The sequence below is a fragment of the Podarcis filfolensis genome, assembly GCF_964270895.1.
Source record: "Podarcis filfolensis genome assembly, chromosome: 2".
Classification (NCBI taxonomy): Eukaryota; Metazoa; Chordata; class Lepidosauria; order Squamata; family Lacertidae; genus Podarcis; species Podarcis filfolensis.
Window position 1 is genome coordinate 82,929,523 of NC_139605.1, and position 22,159 is coordinate 82,951,681.

Sequence of the window (22,159 nt, forward strand, 5' to 3'; positions counted from 1 at the left end):
TAGCTAAACTGGAATGAAATGGATTTATTTTGATCCATAACATAAAAAATTGCAAGTGTCAGTTTCTTCAGAGGAGAGGCTGCATATTTTGTACTTTGTCTTTGCTAATAAAGCCAACGAAAATGGAAAGCTGGAATATTTGCAGTTGTCAAATATGCCACAGATGAATGATGTGTCTGCAAAGGACAAATGTTATTTTCAGCTGGTTCCATGGCATGTTCATAGAGGAAATTAATTACTAGGGGGGAAGAAAAGAATAACACTAAGGAGATAAAATCCATTTGGTGACAAAAATTAACTTTCCTCTCTTCTTTGGAGATACTCTCTCCCCCTGGTTCTCCTACGCTCACTTTCTAGCTACCCCCCCTACCCAAAACAGTCTTCACAGAAGAAGCAGAAGCCACAGGGCTGATGTGAGTTGTAGTCCAAAACAACTGGAGGGCAGCAGGCTGGTGAAGGCTGGTTTATGTTCTCAAATGAAACGAGGGTTCTCACATGCCAGGGGTAAAACTAGGCTTTATTTCACCCGGGTCAAAGACCCAGTTTGGCATCCCCCTCCACGTACACACACACAGGCTAGGAGCCCCAATTGCTCCTGGGGCCAAAAAACCTGGCCAGCCATGGCACTGCACATACTTAGCATTCTGTACTACACAAACAGGAGAAACATGAGTGCAAAGGAGGAGCTAGTGCTGCTCAATGCACAAGCACCCCCAATTGGATTGTGTTCAATTATCATTTATCATCTGGTTCAGAAGGGAGAGGGAAAGAACAGAGGAGAGAGGATTGAATCCAGGATATCTGCACAATACGGGGAGGGGGGACGGGGAGCTTATACATATGCAAATAATTCCTGTTCATACACACCCAGGGAGGTGCACATTAGCATTTACATTGTATTGATTCATGCTACAACCAGAGAATGGTACGCAATGTATGTTATGCTCCAACAGGAATACAGAAACGTAGAATGCTGCCTTATACTAAGTCAGGCCATTGGCCCAACTAGCTCAGTGTTGTCTACATACATACAGTTTCCATCATACCTGATGACGAACAAAACTAGGTAGGGAGCAGGAGTTCAACAAGATATGGAAGGCCACAGGTTCCCCACTCCAGTCTACAGTGGCTGGCAGCAATCTTCTAGTGTTTTGGACCTGCCTGGAGATGCTGAGGATTGAACCTAGGACCTTATGCATGTGAAGCAGATGTTCTGCCAATGAGCTATCAACCTTCCCCAATCACAGCATTTGTCCTATGATTTCCTTGACAATGGGGACCACTGGGGACCAGTTGGCACACAGCAAATTTTGTAGACAGCTGTCACATTAACAGTTAAATGTGCATAGCACTGCTAGATTTATTGCAAACTGTGTTGCAAGCTATCTGTGGAAAAGTGTGATGAACAAACAATGATTGAACAAACGAACTGGGCTGCATGAGCACACAATGCCCCCAGGCAGCTGTGAGGGCGCCAGAAGTCTCAGCACTCACACCTTCCCTGGGCCTGGGACCCACTATTTTAATTTCCTACAATGTCTCGGATTGATAGTACATTAGGAGCTCTGTGGGAAATAAAGATGGTGGCCCCCAGTCATTCAGTGGTAATCAGATTGCTACTGCTACCACCATATAAAACTTGTCAGGGCTCATCCCCTGTGGGAGTGGATAGCTCAGCTGTTTAGAGTGTGGTGACGGCAACACCAAGGTTGCAGGTTCGATCCTCGTAAGAGAAAGCTGCATATTTCTGCATTGCAGAGGGTTGGACTAGATGATAATCAGGGATCCTTTCCAACTCTACAATTCTATGAGATTAATTTCGGAGGGGCCTATTGACATAGGGTAAGGCCCACCATAAGTCACTTTTTCAATGGCCCCCTCAAATTCTGGAATAAAAGAATGAATGTGAGGAAGCAGAAGTGAAAGGGTGGCCCAGAGGGAATGACTGCAATTCAATATTTCTTGTAACCTGGGGAAGCAGGATACCAACAACACACGTGAATTGACTGTAACCTTCCCTGCTTAAGTAACTCTGTGTAAACAGCATTCCTGAATTTTCATCTTTGATTCCCCAGGTAAAATATAAGCTGCATTATATCTACTTGCACAGGACGAGGCTGTTGTGCTGAATAATGAAGATTTCTGCCTCACTGTGTTGTCAATTTGCATTTGTGAGACAGGGAACTGATGCGAAGTAAAATTTGCAAGAGTCATCATAACCCTTTGAAACCTAGTAGGCAGTTTCTTGGGTCTAATCTTTCAGGTCATTTGGCATCTTAACAGTTTTTAATATGCCTAGTGCCCTGTGCAGGCAACTGACAAATCCTCGCCAACTTAGACCACCAAGGTTCAGCAAAGAATAAGACAGCAGTGCCACTGATGGCTGCATAACAGGCAGGAATTGGGTGGGTGCTGTAGCGGAAGGGAAAGCGTTGCCTACTGACATCCTCTTCTCGGCAGCAGCCCAAGAAACAGAATCCCTCTTCCTTATTGGTTTGGGCAATGAAGGCAGCAATCCTATGCACACTTCCTGGGGAGTAGTTCCCTTACTAATTCTCAGTAAACATGCACAGCACTGCACTGTCAAGCTTCAATCCTAGGTTCAGTTTCAGAACAGAAGCTCTCTTAGAGCAGATCCACACACACAACCTGTGGCTCTGCAGCTGCTTTCAAAGCAATGGCGTGAGGCTGCTTATTATATGTCAGGCAGCTCCTGATGCAATACTGCTTTAGGGAGAGGTCCAAAGGTGAATCTGATGGAAGAGAAAGTAGCCCCTATGGCTACTGTTAAAACATACCATTATGACAGTGATTTGATTGCAGGCATTAGCAAGGAGTGATGTTTATTTCTGAGCTGTGAAAGGCTTAACTGGTGGTTTCTGCTGATCAAGATGTTAAGCTGAGGGCATAGAAATAGGTAATTCTTTTCTTGATCAGTTGGTAACCCTAAAAAATGCAATGGCTTATGTATCTGCTGCTGCCTGTTTTGTGGGGAAAAGACAGTTGCTCAATGGGTGCTCCCTCAAGTAACTACTCCTCCCCCCCCCCTTGGTAGGTTCAGTTAAACTATTCAAAAGCAAAACTCTAGATAGAAGTAGCACATGGTAATGAAACGATTGGGAAGGTGTCACAAGGTACATGTTTTTGCCTAAGGGAAGAGGAAACCTGCCAGGGAAAAAGTTGGAAACGAACCCCAGCAAGAGGCTGAGCAGGCAGATTCAAGAATGATAAGATAGGAAATAATAGCTTTAAACTACAGCTGAATAGATTTATGTTCCTCTTTTCAATGGTGATTTAGTGGTGCATTAAGCAGTTTAGGGAGGTTTTGCAGTGTTTTCCTCCAGAATATTGAGTAGCAGCTTTGCAACTAACTTGTCCAAACATTAAAACAAAAAACAGCGATCAGGGATGCTTTAAGCATACTGTTTTAAGGTGGTGGTGGAGTCACAAAATAAGTGGCTCTGATGTTCTTTGCCATTTTCTCTCTCTCTTGATATTCTGTTTTACACAGCACCAAGTTCTCATACACTGCAGCTACAGCCATTGCATGGAAGGCAGCATGAATGGTTTCTGATACAAAACTCAACACAGTGGGAAGGAAGTGTGGAAGGAAGCAAAGAAGAAAGGGAAGTAATGTTAAATAGTAGGTTTTTGTATATGGGAAACAACGGGATGCACCTGATGTATTCATACCCAACAATTATTTAGTAAAACCTACAGAGCAACAATGGGATGCGGGTGGCGCTGTGGGTTAAACCACAGAGCCTAGGACTTGCCGATCAGAAGGTTGGCGGTTCGAATCCCCACGACGGGGTGAGCTCCCGTTGCTCGGTCCCTGCTCCTGCCAACCTAGCAGTTTGAAAGCACGTCAAAGTGCAAGTAGATAAATAGGTACTGCTCCGGCGGCAAGGTAAACGGCGTTTCCGTGTGCTGCTCTGGTTCGCCAGAAGCGGCTTAGTCATGCTGGCCACATGACCCGGAAGCTGTACGCCGGCTCCCTCGGCCAGTAAAGCGAGATGAGTGCCGCAACCCCAGAGTTGGCCATGACTGGACCTAATGGTTGGGGATCCCTTTACCTTTACTTTTACAGAGCAACAATATTTGGTATATGAGAAGAACGTAAGCAGTTTCACTGAATGGTGTTGTGGTTGCTGCTTATTTTGGGCAAAATTGGCCAGGCTTTTTGCAGTTTAGGTAAAAAAAAGCATTATTTTTTATTACGGTCACATGGGCTGCTAACATGAGTCCACAGCAGTAGGTAGGCAGTGCTCTGAGCTAGTTTGCACAACACAACACAACACAACAACACAACAACACAACACAACACAACACAACACAACACAGTATGCTAGACTTCGGCTTAGCCAGAGTGTGTTGAGCTTGGAGGCTCCCAGAGAGGTGGGGTGCAAAACTGCTGCAAGCTCCTCTCTGGTATACCACATCCTGCGTGGTCATGCAGACACTGTGCATTAAAAAAAAAATTAAGACATCTCAATGCTGTCCCCCTCACATGTTCAGCACAACTGCTTCAAGTGCAGAAAAGGCTGGGTTTTCATTAGACGTTTGCAATGTTTTTTCCTTGAGAAAATCTCTCTCTCTCTCTCTCTCCCCCCCCCCCATTTCCCTCTTTTTATGCTCAATAGTGCCACTGAAGGTCAGTTCTAATGTGGGGCTGCAGACAATATTTGTTATGGGCAGAAGATTTTCTCTAATGGAAGTCAGTTTCAGGGTAAGCTCTATTCTCTTTGCAAGCTTTTGAAATGTGTGGTTTATTTTTCAGCCTTGAATGATCTGCCTGCACTCATGGGAGACAGAGAATCTGTGTAAAAAACGAGTACGTAATGATTTTAAAGTGCATAACCCTCTGCATTCTCTGACTTATAAGACGAGTGATACAAACATAATCAATAATTAGAAGACCCAGCTATGAGACTCCACTTCCTTAAGAAATATCAAAAGGGCAGCATGAGCGTTCCTTGGAATGGCCTTGCTAGGGTACCTTCAGTGCAGAAATGGCTAAAATTGCAAAACAAGAACGTTTAGTTTGACTGGGACTTACTTCAACATGATGGAGACTATTCCTAGCTATATTCTTTGCCATTTTCTACCTTTCTCAGTTACTCTTTAAAACATCTCTCGTCATGTTAGAATCTTCACTTTCTACCAACGACCAGGCTTTCAAGGGCTTTTGCTCCCTACAGCATTGTAGAACAGTTGCCGATGGAGATAATTCTCCTTGGAGAGCATCTCAACTAATGGAAACTAATCACCGACTGCTCTGCAGGAGCTGGCAAACGTTTTGAGTTTGCTGTGCCAGCAGGTAGATGTATGGCCCATTTTTAACAAGTGAAAAAGACTTGAGGAGGAGAAGGAGGTGATGAAGAAGAAGACTCCTTCCAATTTTAAGGAATGGAAAGGGGTCTGATTGTGTCCAGCTGTAGCTGGCTCTTGACCTGTCTGATATGCAACGCGGGAGCAGATTTTCAGATATTTTATTTTTACAATGGCTTGTCCTGCAAGGCCACTTCACACAACAGAAAATGATCTATGGTGAATGTCATATGTTTCATGTGCATAATTAGTTACCATACCTTCCAACATTCCTCAGATGAAAATAGGAACATCAGAAACATCTAAATATCAGAAAGGGGCAAGATTAGACACGGATGCAAAAAGCATTTTTTTGGGGGGGAGGGGGAGACAAGTGCCAGCTCATCCTCCCCCCTGAGTTTGGCAGCAGCAGCACTGACAGGGGAAAGAAGGACATTCCAGACTCAAATCCAAAGCTGGAATTGCTTTCGTAATTCTGGGACTGTCCCTGGGAAATCGGGAGACTTGGAGGGCATGAGTTCCTACTGATTTTACCATAACGTACGTAAGTTACCAGTAGCTTTTTCTTTGCATTTCAACATTTCTCATTTTTATTTATTTAAAACGCTAATAAGCCACCTTTTTTTTTTTTGTGAAGCAACCCTCCCAGGCAGCAGAAAGCCAATCTGAAAGGGCAATAACACAACCAGATGACTGGCTGCACCCATGTGGCTGGGGCTGACTTTCTTCCATGCCTTCATTTTAAGGCAACAAAGCTATACAATTGGTTTCCCTTATTTAAAACAGTGCAGTTCCACAGCAGGGTGGCACCACAGTTTCTGAATATTCCCTACTTTTGATCTGGAAATCATAGCTGTGGGTTGCTCTCTAAATGATTTCTGGCACCCCCTGAGGTGCCTGAGTTCTCCCTGTGTCTTTCTTTCTTTGTCAAGCACCAGAAACTCTCCACCTTTAAGTTTGTGAGCCATCACAGGTCTCTGTTAGCTTGAGATTTAATGACTGTGTATTTTTTTTTTTAGGCTCGAGGGGAAAACTTCAGTGCTCTGCAGGAGTATATTGTAAAGCCTGGTCATAGACTGTGAAATGCACTTGAACCATATGTATAAACATTATTGGAAAAACAATGGCTTTCCAAATCTGATCCTGATTATATCTATTGACCCACTGCAGTAGTGGCTGTGTACCTCTCTATGTTCAGCACAAAGGGAAAAGACTTCATCCTATGTTCATCAAGTCACTATGTTTCTCACTCCATCTGCTTAGCTCAAGTTGATCCTAATTTAGCACATCCATCTATCCACCTGTAGTTCTTCATGACACTGAGAAATGACTGCCTGACTATACCCATCATTCTCCTGAAACAAGATGGGAATGAAGTTCTCTTGCCTATGGTTTTGTGCCATACTTTCTGAAGTACCTAAGGCCACCTTTCTCCAAGCTTGGCCAGTAGTCTGGGATGGTTGGAGTTATAGTGCAAAACATCTGAAGGGTACTAGGTTGTGGAAGGTGGCCTAAGGAATACTTGCACAGAGGCAGGACAATGTGAAGTGGCCACTCTTCTGGGCTAATGGTGTTTCTTCTGGCTGCCTGATACGCAGACAATGAGGCCTCATTTATACATTGCCATAGGCTATTACCATCCCAAGGGATTTATACTCTCCTCCACTTATATTATTAGGGCACTATGCTTGGCTATGTACTATGCTGGAGATGCTATATCCTCTGTTGTGTGCCATCTGTGAAAAACAGGCAAATTCCATGCTAAGATTCAGTAGGAAGAAAACTATGAACGAAACTGCCAATATCATAATGCCATTATATAAATCTGTATAATTTATGGGAGGGGGACGTTGGGGCCACTTGGGGCGTTATTCTTTCTGCTAAATGCTCCTTTTCAACCAAGTTCCCACTTGAGTGCTTCTTGCTGGGAAATTTATGTATTTTATCTTTGGATGTGAGAGAGAGGCTAATTCTCTTGGGCTCTCCATTGAGTCCAGTAAGTTTGTAAGTTGGCACCCCAGATCTATGAATTTACTGCACTGCATTGCAACTCTGCTAGCACACACTCTCTCCTCTCTCACCCAGAAAGCAATGTTTCACATACAGTTTTCCCTTTTCAAATCACTAAATATTTAATTAAAAACAACTAAAACAACTTTCCTCATATGTTCTAACTGGAAATATTCTACTTAGCTAACTCATAACCAATTGAATTCAATAAGCGGGTTGGTGTGGATTCAGATCTTACTGGATGTTCAGTAGAAAGCAAACAGGATTTTTAAAAATTCACCAGCCCCTGAAATTATTTGCCTGTCTTACACCTGATCCAGCCTTGTTTTCTGCAACTTGGAAAGCACACTTTTTAAAAGGTTGTGACTGGTATTCCTTTATCCAATGGGAAATTATGGTAACACAAGCCAATATAATTGGTCAGTACATATAATTTAGTGAAAGCCGCTTCCTGCACCAAATGCCGTGTCCATGTAGATAATTTCAAACAACCTCTTTTAAACTTGGCTTAACTTTTCAGTAACTGCATGATAAGAATCAAATGGTACTAGACTAATTTAAGGTAGATTCAGATTACCAAAAGAGACAGTAGCTGCTTGTGCATTTATTGTGAATTAGTTAGCCACTTCCTTGCCTAGTTACAAGCACCAAAGTATTATAGATCCTTTCTCGTGGTTAAACCCAGTATTGTCAATGGCTGACCCTAGAATTGTTCAGAAATGTGGAAGGATTATAAAGCACTAGAGATGACCATCTCCCCACATAGCAGCTGCTGCTATCAAATAAGCTTGCGAGCAGCTATTAGGCATCTTCTTGCTCTATGAATTCACCTGTGAGAGGGTTTGAGTGCCAGTCCAAAATTCACTGGACAAGCTAGATATTTGCAGTTTGTCCTGTGTGCGGTAGCTACAGAGGCCACTATTTGGCACATACAAAACTAGAACAATCTTCTATTAGTTAAACTATTCCTAGCAAGCTGCTTTGATACCCAGCTGAAGTGAAAATCAGGGTATAATTTTTAAAATCAATGGAAATCCTTTTCAGGAGAAAAACTGGCTGCTTGAATTCACTTTCCCACAACACATCATATGGTGTGCCAAACACTCCATCTCTGCAGCTGGGGCTACGAATTGAACATGGGGTGGGGTGGGGGATCCCAGGGAAGAGAGCAAGGCAGTCAAAAGTGACTTCAAACATGAAGAAACATCAGCTGTTCCTCTCTCCTTCCCTCCAAAGCAAGTAGCAATCAGGGCACACTGCAACTATTAAATCCAGGTTAGGCATCCATATAGACAGCTACTGCCATGAAGCTGCTGTTTCAGGGTGGCCCTGTCATGTTCCAGTGTGCAGGGGTGTCATGGATGTCTGAAGCACAGTTTCCCCATAGCTCACCCCACCCAGAATATGCAGAGAACACTCAGAAGAAAACAGGGGGGAAAAGCTTTAATAAGAAGTTTTTCCAAGAAAGCTTACAGATGGGTTTAGTCCCTCATTAAAAAAACAAACAAAAACAAACAAGACACCTGACTCTTGAGAATAGGAAGAGGGGAACCAGAAGGTAAGCACACTCAGCAGCTTCAATTCCTCCTGCTGAGGAGCATAGAATTTGTACTTTCTTCTGCCTCACATGTTCTCCACTCAGAAAATATGACCCTGAGCATCATTTTTGGTTGAGGAGGAAGCATTCAAGGCTGCCTTTCCTGGCTTTAGCAGCCCCTCTCTAACTGCCCATTATCCACTATCCTTGGTGTGCTTCCAAAGTGAGTAAGAATTTGTACCTGCACTTGGGTATGTGTTGTTTCACATGCACAGTGCCTACCAGTGCTCAGAATTGATACTGCCTGGACGTCTGCCAAAGTTTTTGTTCTTCCTCTTTAATCCTACAGACCTCTTTGGGGTTGTGACCAAAGGCCTGCCAAAACCTTTCTCTTTGGACTTTTGTCACCCCAAGGTGAAATTTCTTGACCTTTGCAGCAAACCTCAGGGGGCTCACTTGTTGCCTTGAGTTTTCAACATTAATTGAATGCTGTCAAAAGCATTCTGCAAACCAGGCTCACTGAAGTGCACAATGCCTGCCACTTAAGGCCTTGCCAAATGAGCTGCGTAAATGCTATGCCGCAAACATCATCCTTCTTCTTTCTGCTCCCCCATTCCAAGACTCCCTTCTGAGCAGTCTTTGGGGATGGACTGATCTGTCAAACATCCCATTATGGGCAATTCTGACAAGAGAACTGTGACTGTCTCATTTTAATTGGGTCATGCTGCAAACCTAGCAATCACTGCAGTGTAGGGAGTGGCTGATATGCCTTTATCTTAGGGTGGATTCACATGTTCACTTACCACCTCAAAGTCAGTGATTTTCCACGTGGAATTTTATCCTCCCTACGTGCATTCAAGTCATATACGATGGGGTCATTATTAATTGCATGGGTAGACATATACTGTATCAGCGAAGCAATATTCCAGTTTTACTTCCAGGGAATCCAGAAACCATTTCCCTATAGTCTTTCCCTATGCCTGTCTAGCAAACATTTCTATACAGGAAACAAACACAGGGAGAGACTGTATGGTTCCTTCCTACTCAATCATTGTTTAGTTTGGAAGGAGGGTGACAGCCGAGTAGTAAGGAACCACGAGGCTGACTCTACCCATCATTTATTTATTTATAATTATTATTTTATTCATTAAATATCCATACAACCCTTCATCTGAGGATCACAGGGTGGTTTACAATATTAAACACAAAAATACACACCATAGGAACAAACAGAAACAATACCCCTTGCCACAGTTTAAAAGGTCATAGCTTGCTTGATTAGCCAAAGGTCTGGGAGAAATGTTTTGCCTGGCACCTAAAGATGTGTAATGGAGGCACCAGGCGAGCCTCCCTGGGGAGAGCATTTAATATGCTTCCTGTATTCAGGGTGGAATGGGAAGAAGCCGCAAGGAGTATAAAAGGAGCTTGTGAAGTGCCCATGTCTCTAGAATCAGTTGCAGCAATACCCGTTACAGGTGAGCCTGTGGCTATGATCAGATATGAAATGCACAAGAAAAACCACAGAGCTGAATGCAGTTCAAAAATATGTAAGGCGACCCTCATTCTCATCCCCCAAAATGTGTATTTGACATGCGAGCTTTAACTCCTCCTTTTTAAAAGAATAGCTGTATCTTTTCTATGGCCAGTAAAGAGCTGTCAATCTATCCTCATAACCTACAGAAGAAGCTGGGAGTGGAGAAAGCATTGTCTTCAGTTTTGCCAGTTCTCTAATGCTCTGTGCTACACGATCAGCCAACATGACTAAGCGATACCAACAGTTATGAGATCAGCACATGCAAAACACGCAAGACGTTAATCTCTTTGCTCGCACATCATTTTGGCTGAATTTCCTAGGCTGTTAGGTCAGAATCTCTTAATATAATTTATGGACACACCAAACTTTGTTGTCCTATGAGGAAGCCACAGTTGATCTCTGGATCCAATCAACGCATTAAAATAATGCGAAGGTTCGAGCCCGCATAGAAATGCTGCCCCTTTCATTTGGTGCATTATATGGAAGGGTTAGGTCCCATAATCTCAACAAGCTTCTGAAACAGATCCAATGTTTAAAAGCTGGTTCTTCTTTTTCTGTCTGCTGAAATGATGTAACCACTTAAATACTTATCTGGAAAAACTGTTACTTACACAGCCCAATCCCTCCAACTCTGGACAAGTGGGGAGAAGATGGCATGGAAGGGGGAAAGTAACAAGGCTTTTGTGGCGTGGCAAAGCCCCCCAACTAAGTTTGAGATCTTCTAGGCTGGAATGATTGGGAAATTATCATGGCCGGGAGCTGCATCTATGTACTTTAAGGTAGTAAGTAGTTATGGTCTGCACATTCAGCAGAAACTTAGACCTGGGGTAGGCAACCTAAGGCCCATGGGCTGGATGCGGTCCAATCGCCTTCTCAATCTGGCCCACGGACGGTCCAGGAATCAGTGTGTTTTTACATGAGTAGAATGTGTGCTTTTATATAAAATGCATCTCTGGGTTATTTGTGGGGCATAGGAATTCGTTCATATTTTTTTTCAAAATATAGTGCGGCCTACCACAAGGTCTGAGGAACAGTGGACTGGCCCCCTGCTGAAAAAGGTTGCTGACCCACTTAGACTGTGCTTTGCGGCACTCTTCCTTCCCTTCCTTCCTTCTGTGGTAGTGGTGGGCTACCTCCTTTATAAAGCCTCCTGCAGATCAGCGTCTGCTGCCATTGACTGATCCAACTTCAGAGTGCCAAAGAAATCCATTCAGTGGAGTCATTCAATAACCAGCAGCACCCTTGTTTGCCTTTTGACAGCTGAAAGCCAATGCTGGAAGGTAATTAGGAGCACAATGCGGACTGGCTTGTTCAATGGGCATTGCTTTCTCCTTATCAAGCAGCTCATTGAGAGTCTGATGTAGAATGAACTTTCTTCCCAGGACAGAACCTCCTGTGTAAGCTCCTGTGAGAAGCCCCCGCATTCAGTCCAAGGGGATATGGTTTCCCAAGCAAAGCCCGCAAGGATTTCATTGACTTTAAGTGCCTGTCTGCTGTGACCTCCAAAGCTAGGCATCAGGTAGGGCACACCCTCTTTGACTTCCTTAGTATGTATGCACATTTGGATACTCAAGATGAGAGAGAGAGAGAGAGAGAGAGAGAGAGAGTGAGAGTGAGGGGTGTATTTATGCAGTCTTCAGACTGCATCCATAGGAGTGGGCAAGAGTGATCTACCCCTCCACTTCCAGCTGCTAGGCATGGAGGAAGCTGGGGTGGCGAGGAAGAAAACCCCGCCTACTTTTAGCTCTGGCTCCACCCACCCTTGGCTCCATCTCTGCTTACCACTGGCATGTGCTCCCGGACTGATTATTCCTGGGGGAGTTTATTTATATATTGCATTCATACCCCACCTTTCTCTCTCTCTAAGGAGCTACATGGTTCTCCCCCATCTCATTTAATCCCCACAACAACCCTGTGAGGTAGGTTAGGCTGAGAGGCAGTGATTGGCCCAAGGTCACCCAGTGAACACAATGGCTGAGTGGGGATTCAAACCATGGTCTGCCAGGACCTAGTCCAATACTTAAACCACTATGCTATACTGTCTCTAGAATGCTGCCCTCACCAGGGGAAAAAAAGGGTTTCCCATCCCATCTTCAGCCATGGTAAACTTCATTCCCCTGAACTGAAGTCACATTTGCACCATATGTTTTATTGGCATGTATATCACTTTAAGAGTCACGACTTCGCCCAGTGAGTCCCATAGCCCTCAACCACCCCGTTTTAAGTGGGACATCCTGGAATTACAGCAGCCATCCTGGCTTCTGATCGGAATGTCCCATTTTTTTGGTCCCGTGCTTTGGCGTGAGTCAGCTGGGTCGTGCCAGAGTGCTGGATCAAAAGACACTCGTTTTTTGGTCTCACAAGAGCGAAATGTTGGATGGAGTGGAATCTGGGAACTGTAGTTTACCCCTACAGTTCCCAGCACCCTGTACAAACAAAAGTTCCTGGGATTCTTTGCGGGAAGCCATGTGCTTGAAATGTATGGTGGATGTAACTACAATACATACATACATACAAAAAGCCTTAAAGGAACAGTACATTGCAACATGGGATAAGGAATCAACCGGTGTCTGTTCTTGTGACACATGGCATTCTATGAAGCATCACCAGGTGGAAAGCACTGATCTGGAACTCCTTTAGCACTCCTGGGCTCAATGGCTGGGGAGCTCTGAGACGTGCTGCATGCAAATTTGTCTTCAGAGCCTTGGATGATGTCAGGAGCCAATGCACCAAGGAACATGATCCCAGAGCAATATGTAAGACACGATTTCTGACTTTGCACTGCTGCAGGGACATCCCCTGCAGAGTCACTTAGTGGCCTGGACAATTTCCTCTCCGTAATAAACAGAGGTACACAGGGCCTGAAAATGATATAGTCAAACATGCTCATAGCGGAAGTGACCACAGACACTTTTTGCAGCACTTCTTCCAGCCTGCCTAAGACTGAAGCTAACCCCCCATCCCCAGCAACAATCGTCATCATTGCAGGAGGCCAAATGCTGCATGGATTTCAAACTGACAGCAGCAGTTTGTGACAACATCCATTTTTAAAAAAGACTTTCCAGATACATTTGCACTTTGTTATAGCAGTACATCCCTTCGAAGCATACCCTGTCCTTTACTGCAGGGAAGGCACTGTAGGAAACATGGATCTCTGATAAGGAAAAAGGCACATATTTGGTTTTCTCCAACCACTTACTCTGGTAAGTGGTGCAAAGCCAGTGAATTGCCACTAGGGGGTGCAAAGGTGCCTTTTCAAACCGCTTTGCGCCGGAATGGATAGCTTTCCTTCTTTCAGCTTCCTCCCTCCTGAGCTTGGGTCCTAGGGCATTATTATTTTAGTATGCTGTCGTGCAGGCTCCTGCCTCTTCCTCCCTTCATCCTGTCATGTTCTCCTTCAAAGACTCCGAGGATGCAAGGATGCTGGGGAAGACTTGGCAGCTTCACAGCAGCAATGCAAGGAGATAATCATTAGCATCAGCAGCAGGATTACTGTACGGCGACGTGCTGCAGAATGCTACGATTCTCCTGCCTCTCCCACAGCCCTTCTCTTCCAAGAAGCTTGGTCAAGTTCAGACCCTGACTTTGGCTTGATTTAAACTTGACACCTTGCAGCTTCAAGATTTAACTTGGCCACGGCACATGCAGAGTGGTGGGCCTCTTTCTGCCCTGGATCCCTGGCATGCTAATGTTGCATGCATAGATGCAGGGCAGCCTGGTTCAGACTAGAGCTGTGCACAAATGGCTCTCAATTTTCTCTCCCCCACTCCCTCTCCATTTGTGGGTAGAGAAGTTGAGCCAGGGGCAAACAGACCGTTTCACTGAAATTCTCCAGGGGAATCAGAAATTCTCCAACAGTTTCTCAGGGTGGGGTTCACCACTTGCCGCCGTGGCAGTCGCACAGCTTCTTTCTCTCCCCCTACCCTCTAAGGTTTTTGCTGCACTTGTTGTTGCTGTCACTGTCAGTGGGAATATCAGCAACTGTGCTGGCAGCCTGACCACCATTTAGCACTTTCTGCAATGTCCCAAATTGATAAAAAGGTCTTCTGAGGAATATCAGGTCAACTCCTAAGCAAAGCATTAGCTGGATGGAATGGCACGTGGCTATGCTTTTCTTAATGGTGCTTAGATTGGGCCTTTGTGATTCATGTTGGGTCCTGTCAGTGGAATGGAAGAAAGGGAACGAGTTGGGCATTTAAAGGCTCTGAGTCTTGCCTAAGAAAAACCATTCCCAGTTTTATGGCTTCCTTCCTTCCGTTGGCCTTCAAGGCACAAGAGAACCAGCTCAGATCAATGCAACAGCACGGGCTCCTTCCTAAGCTTTGCTGCCTTGTGATGTTCTTTCTCTGTGGGATATATCATTAGGAAAATGAACATGAATCAGTGCTTGGTAGAGTTTGGCTTTTAAGCATAGGATCTGATTAGGAGCGGAATCTGAAGCACTCTGAAGTGTGAGCTCCTTAATTGTTGGCCTATATATCCAGTGCCACCTTTGCTGCATGGGTTCCTTTGCTTTCTCCAGCAAGAGGAAGATGTTTCTGCAGGGCTGCCACGTGTGTTGCTTGACTGAGAGCAGGAAGGGGTTTGTTTGTTTGTTTAGGTGGGGAGGACTTTGGATAATATAAATCAAGGCAGTATCCCCAGCTTACTTTTGCTTGCATTTTCTTTTCTTTTTTAAAGCTAAGTCATAACGCTCCCCCGACACAGATGGTTCCCAGTACTTCTCCTGGGAGGGGGAGGAAATACCATCTCTCCTGAGGGAAAAAATGCTTGCTTATATTATATGTTCATTTAGATGTCAATTGCATTAAATGTCAAATAGATCATGCCCTTGTGTTCAGGCTGATTACAAAAACCCAGCAGGCTGTAAATATTGGCAATCCTATCCAGGAATGACCTGACTAACCTCCATGAAATCCGTCCAACTATGATGCTAGAGTAATGGATTCATCATATGCTCTAGGACCAGGAAATGGTACACGTCTCTCTTGACTTACGATCCCAGCTTTAGGCTAGAGAGAATAGCAGAGAATCTGATTCTGGCACACACTCCCTTACCTTCCCATCCCAGGAAGGACAGTTCATTTTCTTGTCCCTTAGGATGTGCTTGTGGATTCCTAGTCAGTGGGTGCTGAGCCCTGGCCACTCTAGCCTGAAAAACAGGCCACTAGTTGTAAGCGTGATTGGGTCCTGGGAAGCAGCCATGATTCTGTTATCTGAATGCACACTCACAGAAACAGCCCCTTTACAATTGTGCCTTTATGTGTGATGCGGTATAAAATGCACAGCAAAAACACCGGACTTCAGTCTGTTGCAGGAATACACATAACCACACTAAGTCTAATTGCCTTGTCTTTACCCAGCAGACGTTTCTAAAATCCCCCTAAGTATGTAATTCAGATAGGAACACTAAATCCTTTCCCTTCTTTAAGGAAAGGTTTTGTCGTTTCTGTGCAGGCCTGCTTCTGCTGAGCCTCCAAAGACACCAATTAAATATGCCCACCTTGAGTCTGCCACCTCCGTGCCGGAATATGTAGCCCCATCCTAATATCTCAACCAGCCCACAATATGCATTGCATCTAAATAATGAGAATTGTTTCTCACAATGGGGAGATTCTTCTGCTGAATAATTTATTGTGGCGCAGTGACAAGGTTAAATTAAATTAAACAAAGCCCTGAGCCACCTCCCCAACTTAGCTGTGTCAGCCAGGATTGCATCGGAAAGAGCTTGAGGCCTTATGCCAGCTTTTGCAGTGCCAGGGGCCTGCCTGGTTCTCTGCTGCTATGCTTTCTAGCTTTGGCTAAGTTCTCAGCAGCCATGGCCCTGGGGGTGGAACAGTGGGCTACCAGCATCTCCCCATGGTCTTTGCCTGCTTCTCTGATCTCTGGATTGGAGCTGCAGCTGACCAGTATCCAAAATGTGGATTTTCTGCATCCAGAACCAGAAGCTCTGGCTGCTTTCTTCAAGGTGCCTCTACCCTGTCATATCGCTTCGTAGCAAGTTCCTTCCCTCCAACAAATATAAGCCAAAAATGGAGAATTGGATTTATCCATAAATACATGCGTGCAGGTTAGAGATTTTGATTCAACCCTTCCTATTTTTTCTTTCACTCAAGGATGCTAATGAAAGTTCAGAATTTAAACCGATAGCTGAAATGTATTCAAAATGAAGACAACCACCAACACTGTTTCAATAGGACATGGTCATCTTTGCACTGCAGTGCACAGTGCCTCTCCTGCCCCAGTCTTTGAAGGTAAGAGCTTCCTCTGTCTAATACAGAGCAATCATAGCACTTGCTGTTAGTTTAGTGTGTTTTTAAAAATACACACCCAAAGCACTATCATTGTATGCATGCAAACTGGCTTCCTAGATGTTTGCAGTCATGAGGATCTGCATTTTTAACTGTTTCCTATACGATTTCCCCACAGGCATACTGGGGTATACTAGTGTGTTTACAGGCAGCACACTAAGACCAAGCAGAAAATGGGACATTTTAGCCAGTGTTTCAATGCCTGTGTGGTCCTATCAGCCGTCAGAAAGTTGCTGTTGTTAAATTTGTATGCAACCCTTCATCAGTAGATCTCAGGGTGGTTCACAACATAAAACCACAGTATAAAAACCACAAAATACATAATAAAATTAAGAACAACAACAAACCACCACCAACAAAAAATCATGGTGGGCCAGCTTTGCCTTCCCTAATGCTTGAGCCCCAGGGAGGGAGGTAAACCTGCCACACCCTCTTTTGACAACTTCTCTACAGACCATATGTAAAATCAATCAATCTATCATCTATCTATCATCTTCTATCTATCTATCTTCTATCATCTATCTATCTATCTATCTATCATCTATCTATCTATCTATCTATCTATCTATCTATCATCATCTATCTATCTATCTATCATCATCTATCTATCTATCCAGTGGTTTTTTTCTAAAAAAATGTTTGAGGTACTCTCATCTTCCTACTCATATTGAAATACTGTCCCTCAATGAGGCCAAACTTAGATCCACAAAATGTTTAGGGGTATGCGTACCCCTGCGTTCTCCCCCGAAAAAAGCAGTCTGTCTGTCTGTCTGTCTGTCCGTCTATCTATCATCTATCTATCTATCTATCTATCTATCTATCTATCTATCTATCTATCTATCTATCTATCTATCTTTTAGCACCCTCTCTGGCCACACACCCTTTTGAACCCCTTGGGCAATTGTGGCGCCTGTGGCAGGAATTCTGCTTTCTTGTGGAGCATGGCTGGTAAGACAAAAATAGCCTGTTAATTATTTATACATACAATTATCACTGAAGCCAAAATCTGCTACAGAACCTAATTAAACATGCCAAAGTTATTCCAGCCCACTTGTTTACTTGGGCTTTGGGAGGCATATTTTCAAAACAAAGGATCAATTAGCCCTCATTAAACATCATCGTGCCTTTTCTTTTCCTTTTCCTGGATACAAGGGAGTAGAGTGGACAACTGTCTGAGCTGAGCAAGAACAGGAAAAAAAAAGTCTGGCTTGGTGAGAGGACTTACTCCCCTTGACAACATTTGGGTCAAAGGACTCTGATTTTCTCTCTCAAGGGCTGTTACACCAACTACGCAAATGGGCACGAGTGAGTCTCACTTGTCCTGTGACAAATAAACCAGCTGTCCAGGTGGTCAAGGACTGCCATGTTTCTCAAGGTCAATGGGTCTTACTGCTACATCATTTCATGCTATAGGCACTCACCACTTGGCATTGGTTATCTTTACATGGGGGAGGGGGGGACTGGTACCCTTGGAAATTGAGATGGTGGTACAATTGTCCTTCCCAAATGTGAAACTGAAGACTTGTTGGTAGCTGGGTACAAATGGCCATTCTATTTTCTCTCCATAGAAAAACAATAACCTGCAGTTTTGTGAAAGACTGTAATGTCTGACTCTAGTTGTTTATGGCCCTGTTTAGCCTCTTTCCCTTATAAAGACTGGAACCTGGGTGTCAAAAAGGATACCAGGAGGCCTTTTCAGGAGCCATCGTCAATTCAGCTCATTAGCCTCTAGCACAAACTTCTCACATGTCCTTTCCTCACAAAGCCTGGTCTTTATTGAGCATTCATTCTGACCTGTTTATGAGGTGGTTATACAACAATTAGCATTCATCCTGCATTTGCCTGCAGGGGTTTGCATATCACCCCTTTAATCAGTTGTCCATCCTACACTTTTCAGTGCATTTTCCTGTCACTTTCCAACCTGTAAAAACATTTTGTGCGTGTGTTTATTTCAAAAAGTAGATTTATTGTGCAAGGGCAACAGAGCACTTTAATGCTCTTCAGTTGTGCAAACCTAAAGTTCCAGTCTGCACTTGAATCCCTCCTGCAAAATTCTGGCAGTTTGGAGCACCTTGTGTCACCATTCCCCAGTGCAAGATTCTTGTACTCTCTCACGAGATGGACACGTACTATGCTGGCAAAATAGCTGCATGCTATTTGGTTTTTCAGCCCAAATAAATTACCTTGACTGACACTGGAGATGTGTTTTTTTATTTTGTATTCAAATTGCCCAGCCACTCACCACAATGAGAAGGTAATGCATTAAAAGGTTTCTTTACGATTTCCACCTAAAACTAGTTCCTCACTCACACAAGTCTCCTTTTAATGACATTGCCATGCAGCAATTATGAAAAAGAAAACAGAGGTGCTGATTTTGGAGGGGGGATATGTTGTTATGAGCTGCTACTTTTTTATTGAAGAATTAGCAGATACAGCTCATGCTTACAAAACATTTGTGAGATGATAGCATTTCAGTACAGTGGTACCTCGGGTTACATACGCTTCAGGTTACAGACGCTTCAGGTTACAGACTCTGCTAACCCAGAAATAGTACCTCGGGTTAAGAACTTTGCTTCAGGATGAGAACAGAAATCGTGCGGCGGCAGCGGAAGGACCCATTGGCTAAAGTGGTACTTCAGGTTAAGAACAGTTTCAGGTTAAGAACAGACCTCCGGAATGAATTAAGTACTTAACCCGAGGTACCACTGTACTGTGAAGCTGTGGTCATCTGTTGAGCAGACTAGAAACTAGAGACTGTGAAAATGGTTTACTCAAGTTGTTTGTAACCGTATCTTTAAACTGTAACCTCAAGATTTGATTTATGATTGGGGAGGGGTGAAGGTTGGGAGGGGCTTACTGAAACCTTTGGGCCCCACCCTCACTCCTTCCAGCTGTACCCAGTTGACACCCATCATTCAGGTTTGGGACAGAATATCCTTCCCAAGGGCATGCTCTTGGATTTATTTGGTATTAAACAGCAGCACAGCAGTGCATTTTAAAGTGCATTATTAAATGTTTACCTTTTTAATAACTCATGGGGCCATATTCAACTAAACAGTTGTGCTAGCAGCATGGAAACAGCAGGAAGTGGGGAGGGAAGGCTTTGACCCCTGTTAAGGCCAAAAGGTGGTATAATTTTATAAACAAACAAACAAAAACAAACCCTCCCTGCTGCTGTGGTCCCAGCAAACTCCCTCTCTCCCAAATTACTATCTGCATTAGGAGAGAAAGTTCTATTGGCACCATTCACACAATTTGCATCACAACTAGTTTAGTTCACAGAGTGTCTTTAACATTTATGCAGTCTCTGGACTGTTAACGTCATAGTGAAAGAATGTCAGTGTGTTTGTGGGGTGTTTAATAATATTTATTTTGCGTTTATTTCACAAATGTACATCGAGCCAACTTATTATTATTTCAAAAATGCCCATGGTAGCTTACAGAGTGCTAGCAGTACATGTCCCCCTATAATTGGGAGCCAGTCTCTCTCAGGCACGGAGTCAGTCTACCAGTTAGAATCGAGGCCTGTGTTTAAATGCAAACAAACCTCCCCAAGCAGCATGAGCTCTGTCTCCCTGAATGCCTCGGGCCCTGCTAATAACACAGAGCCGCTTGATGCAGTGTCTGCCATGGAGAGCAGTTTCACCCAATGATAGTTATTTTGAAGATTGCCAGCATGACAAACTGCTGTCTGTAAACAGGGAAACTCTCTACAAATGTCCCTTGACTGCTCTTTCTTCTTCTTCTTTTTTTAAAAAGTGTGTTCAAATGTGAACATTGCCAGGGACGGCAAGCAACAGGGTCTGAGGCTAGGATCTATCACAGCCCTTTTCAACCTTGTGTTCTGCAGATGTTTTGGACGCCAAGTCCCACCGGCCCTGGTCAATGGGCCTAGAGGTGATGGAGGTTGCGCTCCAAAAGATTTGCGGGGCATCAGGCTGGGAAGGGCTGATCTACTTTTCTCCTGTCTATCGACCTCCCTCATTTCTGTGTCTCCAAGGGCAGAAATTGGCAAAGCTTGAATGATTTCTTATACCACCCAAAGTGGGATGCTGCACTCTATCTACTGGTAGGGCTGGCCCTTATTCAGGCTCCAGATCTGCACTGCTTCCAGCTCAAGTCACTCAGCCTTGGGATTTAGTACTGCTGTCCACAGCCCCAACTTAATAGCCTGAAGAAGGATCAATTGTGAGGCTTGCGATAATTCTCTCTCTTTTTTGGTCCTGGCCACACCCCAAAGGAGATCTGAGGACAATGGGACACTCCAGCCAACTAGACATTTCCAATTTGAGCTTATCAACATATCTCAGACGGAGATATGTCAGAAGACATATGAAGCAATTTTCCACAGGTGCCTTTGGAAAGGAACAGCTAAAGACGCTCACAATCCTTTTTGGAGTAACGTCCAATTCCACGTTGAATTGCAATCATGGCATGTCTGTACCAGTTTCATTACTCATGACTCAGTGTCGATCACGCTGCCTATGCCATACACAACCTTCACTGCTGGCATGCGGAAACTGGCATGGGTGTTCAAACACAATTTTAAAGATACCGTAACAAAGCTAATAACGCCAAACACGGGTGGAGGGAAGTCACAGGGGGAAAAGAGGGTGGAAAATAAGTATTTGGATATAGGTATGTTGAATGTATTGTTAAAGGGTCGAAAGAAGGTTTATCTATTTTTGTTCACACCATTGTACTATTGTGATATGGTAAGAATTAAATAAAATATTTTTAAAAAGAAAAAAGAAGAAGAAACTGGCATGGGTGTCTAGTAGCATAAAGTCACTACGCTGAAATGGTGCCCATTTCAAATGAAGCAATATTTCTCCACTGCAACTTCAAAAATGTGTGTCACTGTCCATTACTTCTGATTCAAGTTTTTGTTTCAACCAACTGTACAAATCTTGCTCTGCTATTGTTCCTGAGGAAAATCAACAGACGGGAGTGATTTCTTCCTGGAAAACAAGGCACTGGGAAGGACTATGGAAAGTAGACCATGTAGTTTGAGAATGTGCCACAGGATATCCCAGTGTTTAGGTTTTTTCTACAATCAAGCGGTGTATTAATTTTTTATAAAATAGATAAATATGTGCTTTGGAGATGAGAGGATATGAACATAGGAAGCTACCTTGTACAGAACACTGGCTCCTATGGTTCAGATGATTTGACCCCTCTTCACTCCCTTGTTTCTTTGAAGCACTTGTTTCTTTAAAGCACAGTGCTTTAACGAAACAAGGGAGCCATCTGAACCATAGGAGCCAGTGGTCTTGTATGATGATGGAACCACCACCCGGTTGTGAATAAATTATTAAACAATAATTTGTTGACTGATTTTTTTTACCCCCCCATTGTTTTTAAGTTGAAAAAATATATATCTGGAGGCGATATATGTGTGTGTGTGGATGTTTTTGTGTTGTCAGCAGTGTCTAG

General features: G+C 43.8%; 1 protein-coding gene and 1 long non-coding RNA gene across 8 annotated transcripts in view; both read right to left on the minus strand.

Moving 5' to 3' along the window:
* SHISA6 (shisa family member 6) overlaps window positions 1-22,159 on the minus strand; it is a 258,658-nt gene that overhangs the window by 34,617 nt on the left and 201,882 nt on the right. The window lies entirely within an intron of this gene.
* LOC310755294 overlaps window positions 3,486-22,159 on the minus strand; it is a 56,657-nt gene continuing 37,983 nt past the window's right edge. The window contains exons 2-3 of the long non-coding RNA XR_014544289.1: window positions 5,592-5,633; window positions 3,486-3,570 (exon numbers count right to left, since the gene is read on the minus strand). This is a non-coding gene — a long non-coding RNA (uncharacterized lncRNA). The remainder of the gene's footprint in view (window positions 3,571-5,591; window positions 5,634-22,159) is intronic.